The 8538-nt window shown below is 30.5% G+C and overlaps 1 long non-coding RNA gene across 1 annotated transcript; it reads left to right on the forward strand.

The window, feature by feature from the left end:
• The first annotated feature begins 1690 nt into the window (after positions 1-1690).
• Positions 1691-2601, forward strand: LOC110709436. The gene is made up of 4 exons (XR_002508935.1): positions 1691-1848; positions 1940-2034; positions 2176-2216; positions 2308-2601. It is a non-coding gene; the product is annotated as an uncharacterized LOC110709436 (long non-coding RNA).
• Positions 2602-8538: the final 5937 nt, after the last annotated feature.

An 8538-nucleotide genomic window follows, 5' to 3' on the forward strand; every position in this document is an offset into this window, starting at 1 on the left:
GTCAAATAGTCCAAAGCCCAATAGAATGGATCCTATAAGGTCACACACAAGGGTTTTGGATTGAACAAATATGAAGCTCATTAATGGGCCTCATGAGGTAATGACAAGCCATGTAAGTAGGAAGGCTAGAGTAGTTTGGATTGGGTTAGGAGTTTGGGCTTCACATGGACTCTAATTATATATGTGATATATAAATAGAGGTCTTGCCTAGGTTATAACATAAGACATAATTAACCCAAGCAGTGAATTGTGAAGCAAGCAACCTGATTCCCTAACCCTATTCTCTCTCTCTCACGCACGCCTCTCTCTCTCCCCTCCTCCCTGTCCGTACGGTATGGACGGCCGGCCAAGGTGGTGCTCGGTGGTGGTGTGGTGGTTCGTGGCTCATTCATTCCTCCCTCTCCGTAGAAGGTTGATTGAAGATTTCAATCACGACTAACTAGCATTAGGGGAGGTTTAATCCTTGCCCGTGGACCAAGTAGAGGAATCACGTTTGCGGTCCTATTTCTCTTTATTGTTCTTGCTCGATCACTCCTGGAATCACGCTTTAAAGGTATAATTATGTGTTATTTATGTGTTGTGCAAAGATCTTGGTTATTAGATGCTTATGAATATGATTCATGCAATTTCTCTTATAGTATCTAAAATCCTACACAAACAATAATGATTAAGTTCTATGATTATACTATCCATTCTTCTCTGAAATATTTGTGGAGCATTTTTTAATCTAAAAGGCATTATTAACCATTCATAATGCCCTTGAGGGGCACTAAATGCAGTTAATAGAATGATTTATTTTTCCATTTTAATTTGCTAGTAACCACTCTTACAATCCATTTTAGAAAACCAGGTGGCTCCTTGAATTCTATTGAATAACACAGTTTTGTTTGGAATGTAATAGCCATCAAACACAGTATTATCATTTAGCTGTTTATAATTAATGACTATTCTAGCTTTACCTCTTTCTTCTTTTGTATGATTTCTTACCATGAATGATGGATTATTATGAGGACTTTTGCTATTCCTAATAAACTTCTTATTCAACAATTCTTTTATTTGCTCATCAAATTCCAATATATCTTGGTAGGTATAGACCATTTGTCTAACTCTAATAATCTTATTCGGATTTGTTAATGTTATCTTAGCAAATGCCTTATCCTTTTCCCAATGTTCTAATGGATTTGTTGAATATAATTTTTTCACATAATTTTTTTTAATTATTTGATCTATTAATGACGATTCATACTCAGGAATTCTAAGTGCAACCTCTCGTTGTGTAGGTGTAACCATATCACCACGCTGGCTGCGCGTAACATCCATAGTCTGATGAGTATAAGCCTTTGTTATTTTCTAAATATGAACAGAATGACCATTAACAGTGAAGATAGTTTGATCAATGGTTTGGGTGCATGGGAATATAATCTTTGACCATTATATCATGACTAGGTTGATCAGTAGCCCATAAAATAGGAATAACACATTGAACTCCTCCAATTTCTATTGGTAATTCTTCAATTATTTCTGTATGCATCATGACACTGTTATTTGCAATTCTAACTTATATAGGATTTTTAGCCTTATTTTCCACAAAAATTCTAAAAATAATGATCTATTTTCAAAATATGTAAAACAACCACTATTAATATAACCACGCCAGATTTAGCCTTTTACAGCATTACTTTTATAGCGGCTTTGCAAGTCTCGCTATTGTAATAAGTGTTAATATAATAGCAGTTATGGGAAACTGTTGTTAAAGACTATTTTTATAATTTTTTCAAAAAAGGGAAACGTATAACCCTACGATTGATGAAGCCGCCCAACAGAACTTTTTGTAGTTCAGCTGCAAATGTAGATTAACTTTTTTCCACTTCTTTATTTCCATTTCCATTGTTGTACTGCATCTTTAAGCTTTACTAATAATTTTTTTTTATATTTCCAGATCAAAACTGAAAATCAGAATAGCAAAGAGCATTATAAAATTGGTTGCTTCACCGTATTCTTCTTGGTCGAGATCTGAAGGAGTTCTTCTCAGTCGTACGTTTTTTGCTCATTTTTTCCTCTTATCTTTTTTATTTTTTTTTTCATTTTCATTCTATTAGATTTGATTTTATTCAATTCAATTATAATTTTCCCCAATTTAATTATCTAATAGTCTTGTTGCATCAATTCTCGCAGCTTTTACTATCCCTCTTATCATATTTCCTTCCCAATTACAGGTGATTTCCCCAATTCAATTATATTTTTCTTAGATTTGTTCAATTATAATTTCATCATGAATTTATGAATGTGGGGTTTTGATTATTGCAGGAAACTTAATCTTATGGTGTGCAATCATCGTTATCATCAATTACGAATAAATTTTTTTGCCCAAATTTAATGGGTTAAGATTATCGGCTTCGAGGTTCTACGGAATTATCTTGTTATTAAGTAATTGTTATCAATCTTATCATTCTTCATTTTTTTTTTTTTTTTTTTCATTTTTCATTTTGATTTTGTTTAGGAATTTAATATTTATTACTTGTATTCTGTAAATCTATATACTTTTAGAATATTGTTTTTGTTCCAATAAGTTGAATAAAAATGGGTGATTAATGTGTATAATTTTCCTCTCGATTACAAACACATTACTTATATTATTGTTTATTTTTCCCTGAAAATGGATACAATGCTTCTAGTTGGCGTTAAGATTGAGATATAATTTATTAATTTTTTTACAAAAAATTAAATTGCTTTTAATACCGGTTTATATGCAACCGCTGTTAAAATAAGACTTTTAATAGCATTTTTCTAAACCACTGTAAAAAGGTATGTTTCACTTTAACAACGGAGCACTTTAACAACGGAGCGATTAAAACTGCGGTCTGAAAACCGCTGTAAAAAGCAAATAAAACTGCTATAAAATGTTATTTTTGGCGTAGTATGCGCATAATTTATATTTATTACTAAGTATAATTTTCAATGCATATATCAATTGGAATGTAAATGCTATTAGGATAAGTTCTAGATATTTTATTACATACAAACTTCCATTTGCATATTAACTTCATCTTCGTATACCGGTTCACTCATAGTTTTGTTCTTATATCCAATTACCTTTCTTTTGTCAATAATAGGACTATTTGGATCTTCATTTACCTCTTAATTAGAACCAATATTAATACTACGTCTTGCTGGTTGTTTTAAGACTTTCTTAGTTTCATAATTTTCATTTAGCTTGTTTATTAAGGCTAATATTTCTTCTTCATTCTCTTCTGGCTTTTCATCAACTTGTTCTTTCATCTTTATTAGAGTTGAATTTTGTCTACTTAGACTTGGTTATCTAATACTCATACTCTTCTACATTATAGGTTTTATAGTTATCCCAATATGAAGCACTCCTGATTCATCAATTAACAATTTACTTGATCTATTATTAACTGCAGGATTCATGAAGAATTCTTTCCAAGATAAGCTATAATCAAACAAAAGCAACTTAATACCTGACTATACAAAGCTATAATCAAATAAAAGCAACATAATACATGACTAAACAAAGCTGTTATAGAAAAAAAGTAATATAAAATTGACAGTACTAATCTATTTTCAAACAAAAATAATATAAAACCCTAACATTACAAACACATTATTGAAAAAATAGCATAATACATAAAAAAATTTAATAACTAATACTATACTATACACAAATATCTAAATTGAAAAAAAAAATAAATCACATTGCACTTTTTACAAAGTAATTTAAATTGTATAGAATTGCTAACCTAAAAACTGATTCTTTTGAACAACATCATTCCTTGGTTTACGACCACACTTCTTTGGTGAAGCTTCAGAAAGTTGTCTGTAAATTTAAGTAAAAATAAAATAAAATAAAATAAAATAAAAAAAGAATTTATAAACATTAAATTAGTAAAATAGGTAATAATTTGAAAACGAAAGAAAATTGTATAGAACGGATTAAAAAATTAAACTTGTCATCCTTTTATTGTGAGAATTTACATTTCTTTGGTTAACATATACTTTGAGAGGCTCAAAATCTTTGAGCCCTAAAGAATCGCCCGACATTGTGGAGTAATGGAGTAAATGAAGTTATTGAGTAAATCGTGGGAGAAAAGGAAAAAAACGGCCGGAGCAATGGAGTAAATAGTGGGCGAGAAAGAAGAACAATTTGAGAAATATTCATATATATGATCAAGCCGCGCGCGGGATTTTAAATGAACCCGTGAGTCCGTTCTATACATTTTTTTTTTATATTCATTATTCTTACTCTCTTTGTCCTTTATTGTTTGCACTACGAGTATAACCTTTACACAGTCTTCAAAACCCATGTCTGACTATGTTTGTTACTAGTCACAGGTGCAAAAAAAACCATTGTATTTAAGCCAGCCGGGTGAATATAAAGTTAGATACACATAAAATTTTCTTTTTTTTAAAAAAAAAACTAATAACCAAGCCTTAGGTGTTAAGGAATCCAGGCATATGTGTAATACCTTAGCCTTTATGAGTTCTTCATAGTAGGCATTTCTCTTCTCAACAATTTAACCAAGCATGCTGGAGATGATAGTTTTAATTAATCTCTACGCTAATCTCAAGCACTAGTTTGTACAGTCGGATCGGGTTGATTGATTGATATGTGAGAAGTTTAAGCTTAAATAAGTTTGATCTTACAAACATTACTTATGCCAATTCAATGACATGGTGTTGTCTATTTTTATCGAGTCCTGTAGCGAAAAGCTAGCTTGTGCGTGTGATTGGTTAACTTTTATTTTTTTATTTTATTTTTTGCCATACTTAGGTCCTACTTCTATTCAGAACAAACATACAAGTTTCTACAATCTACAGGCTACAGCAAATTGATCAAGTTAATAATGCACTGTCATAAAGCTAATTAACCCATGAGACATGTTTCTTTGATTGATATTTAGGAGGTCTTACCTTGTCTCCATTGAATTGTTTTTGCATGCATATCTTTTTTCTTATTGTGATGAAGCGGTTGGAGTCTAGTACACTGACTTATCTTCAAGATTTATAACCCTCAAGTCTCACCCCTTCTTTTTTCGTTGAGAACTTGTTGATTTTTCCAATTATGTGTCGATACTTAGCTTGATAGCAACAACTAAACTACGGAGTATATATTATTGATGTTAGGACGCGAAAACTTTAATTGTATTTAGTCACCTAAGTAGTTTGTGGCTCGGACGATGCCCCGGATTTTATTTAAATACAAAATGAAAAAATTACGTTAATTTTAGTTTAAAATAAAATTTTAAAAAAGGAAAAAGAAAAAATTTGTTGTTTAGAGAGCCACAAGGGCAAGGGTGAGAATCAATCTCGGGATCTTCTGAAATCGGAAGGGAATCCAAGCTAAGGAATCAACAACCATTAGTATGTGATTAATTTCTTACAAATTAAATTGTAATTTATTGTGCAATTACTTAGAGGCTACATTATTTTAGAGGAAATTAAGTATGAAGGTTACACATATGAAGAGTTTTAGAGTAATAACACATAGGGTGACATGTAAGGGTGACATATAGCTATGATGTGGCGCCAAATCATATTGAGGGAATTGTGACACATGGCGTTAGAATGTTGTCCCATTGTGTTTTAATAATATTACTAGTGTGAGGGCCTAGGCAATGCACCGGGTTTTGTTTTGAATATCAATACATATTATTTGAGCTGTAAAATCATAAATTATGTAATTACAAAAAAAAAAAAAAAAAAGTGGACAATAATAACTAATGAAACTAAATAAATGCTCTCAAATTGATGTTTTGTACAAATTAAAGTATTTAGTGTATTATAATTGAATCTGAAGCATAATTAAAAGATAGCAAAGTTGGTAAGAACATTAATTCATTTGTTATTTGTCTTGTTTTCAAACCTTGTGATCAACATTTTTATTGCAATTGAAACATGTTTATAGTACAATGGATGGTGTGGCATATTACGGTGATGTAGCATACTTCTAATACATGTGAAGGGTGCCATGTGGCATATATCCTGTGCTAGGAACGCTTTTTAATATATAAGTATAGATATAGATATAGATTATAGATAGATAGGCTAAGATAATAAGACCCCCATACAAAACACAAAAAATGAAAAAGAAACCGCAGAGGTCTATGATAGATTGGTAGTATAAAGAAAGGATGAGACTAGGCAGAATGACTGAATGAGATATTATTAGCTTGGCTATTCATAGACATAGCAATAGGAGTTTAGGAAGAATGGAGTCATGCAGGAATTTTCATTTATCTGAACTGAATTTTATCTTGATTATTCTCATCTAATTTGATCTTGTTTAGACTTACTTCAACTTATTTGAGTTGATTATATCTTACAAGACCTTATTTTAATTATATATTGAGCTTGAGCGTTGGTCTTTAATTTTTAACCCTTATTGGAAGTTACTTTTCTAAATTTATCTTATCTAATGTATTTGAACTTATTAACAACCCTTATTATACTTAAAATAAATGAAGATTAGATAAACAGAACAGGATCCAATTGTCCAACTAAGTTTCTTTCATGCATTAACACGAATTTATAAAATATGGAGTATTGGAAAATAAGGCCTTGTTTGGTTGACAACATAAAATGGGGGAAGTGGAAATTCATAGGATTTGATAAATCGAGAAGTTGTTCAGCTGACACAAAAAAGCAAAAATGGGCGAAGTGGAAATTCATGGGAATTTCAACTTCCCACAAAACAAGGGAAGTAAATTACCTAGCCCCCCCCCCCCTCCGATCAATCAAAATTCATGGGATTTCTAAATTCTCACATTGCCAACCAAACAAATTTAGGAAATTCCTAGGAAGTTTATGAGGGAAATAAGTTCCCATGAAATGCAATTTCCTATGGGAATTAATTCCCATGTCAACCAAACACGGCCTAAGAGAGATTATTTACCCATTACCATCATAAAATCAATTTGTTACTAGATATGAAATAAATATCTTGAAAATCAATAACTATATACTAAAGGCGAAATCAAAGATGACACATGACATCCTCTGGTTAAATATTTTCCCGCCATTTTTACTTTCCTTTTCTTTTTTTGGCCAAATCTTTATGAAAATATACTCCCTTCGTTTCATATTAAATGCAACACTGCTTTTTCATTTTCGGTCGTTTTATAATAATTGCAACACTACTATTTTTTGCAAGAACCCACCATTATTTTATAATTTATCTCTCCCACTAACCTCACTTTAATAAATATTTTATTATTTCTCTTTCCTACCAACTCCAATTATACTACTTTTTATCATTTCTCTCTCCTACCAACAATACTTTATATTATAACTAGGAATTCTTACGCGCGCGATGCGCGCAGTGTGGCTAGCCCTTTAAGGAGAATTATTACTGATGGCCTTTATGCCTTATGCATGCATGGTATTTTATTATAGTTATTTGCTTCGTAATTTATAAGTACTTATTGAGACGAATATATATTAAAATTAATTTAGAATACTTTATATTAAGTAGTGTTTATATTCCAAATAGGAAAAAAAAATAGAGAGAGACTAAAAGATGCTTTAAATACTGAAATAAACACAAATAATTAATCATCTTTGGTGATTCAAGAGACAATTTTATAACTTTTGAATTCAATGGGGGCAAATATGTAAAAGAATATTTTTAGGGATATAATTGTCCATGCACTATTCATAAGAGTTTTCTTATACTTTTTATAAAATAGGGAAAAATCCTCTTTTAGGCCCCACCCTATAAATTTTCTTAAACTTTGTGAATACCCTAGTGTTGCATTTAATATGATACGAAGTAATATTTTACTTTTAATTTGGCAATTACATATATACGAAGCTAAAATAATATTTAACATAATTTTCATAAATTTATATTAGGCATTTTTTTTTATAAAAATAACGAACATATACAACGTATTCCCTCCGTCCCTTATTTTTTGCCCTATTTGACTTATCACATTTTCCAAGAAGCGTCTTTAAATGCATATATCTTTATTTCTATAAGCGTAAAAATTATAAAAACTAGATAATAATAAAATATACAACGAGATGAATCTAACAAAATTCCACTTGACTATATAATCTCTTATATATTAACGAGAATAAATGGTCAAAGTTAGACCTAATTTTTTTTTTTTTTGGGTGTTTAGAGAGGCACAATGGCGAGTGATGAGAATCAATCCCATAATCACCTGGAATCGGGATGAGAGCTTTAACCACTTGAGTTATCGCTCACTCTCAGTTTCACTCAAACATTAGTAATGGAGTATAAGGTAATATATTAGAATAGCATACTATCATTCTACTTCATATTTTTTTTTTCTTTCAAAGTTTTTTTGGCTCCAACCAATATTGACACTTAGTTTCTTGTATATATTTGTTAATATATTTAAAATAATAACACTACTCTTCAATAACTATAGATATTGCCAAAAAAAAAAAAAAAAAAAAAAAAAAAAAAGAAGTCAGTTAAATTTGTATAAAACATTGTGCCGGTTGAAGTATGCCAACAAGGGATGGATGGGGTATATAAGTACATTGCATAGG

This window comes from Chenopodium quinoa, unplaced genomic scaffold, assembly GCF_001683475.1.
Source record: "Chenopodium quinoa cultivar QQ74 unplaced genomic scaffold, ASM168347v1, whole genome shotgun sequence".
NCBI classification, from domain to species: domain Eukaryota; kingdom Viridiplantae; phylum Streptophyta; class Magnoliopsida; order Caryophyllales; family Amaranthaceae; genus Chenopodium; species Chenopodium quinoa.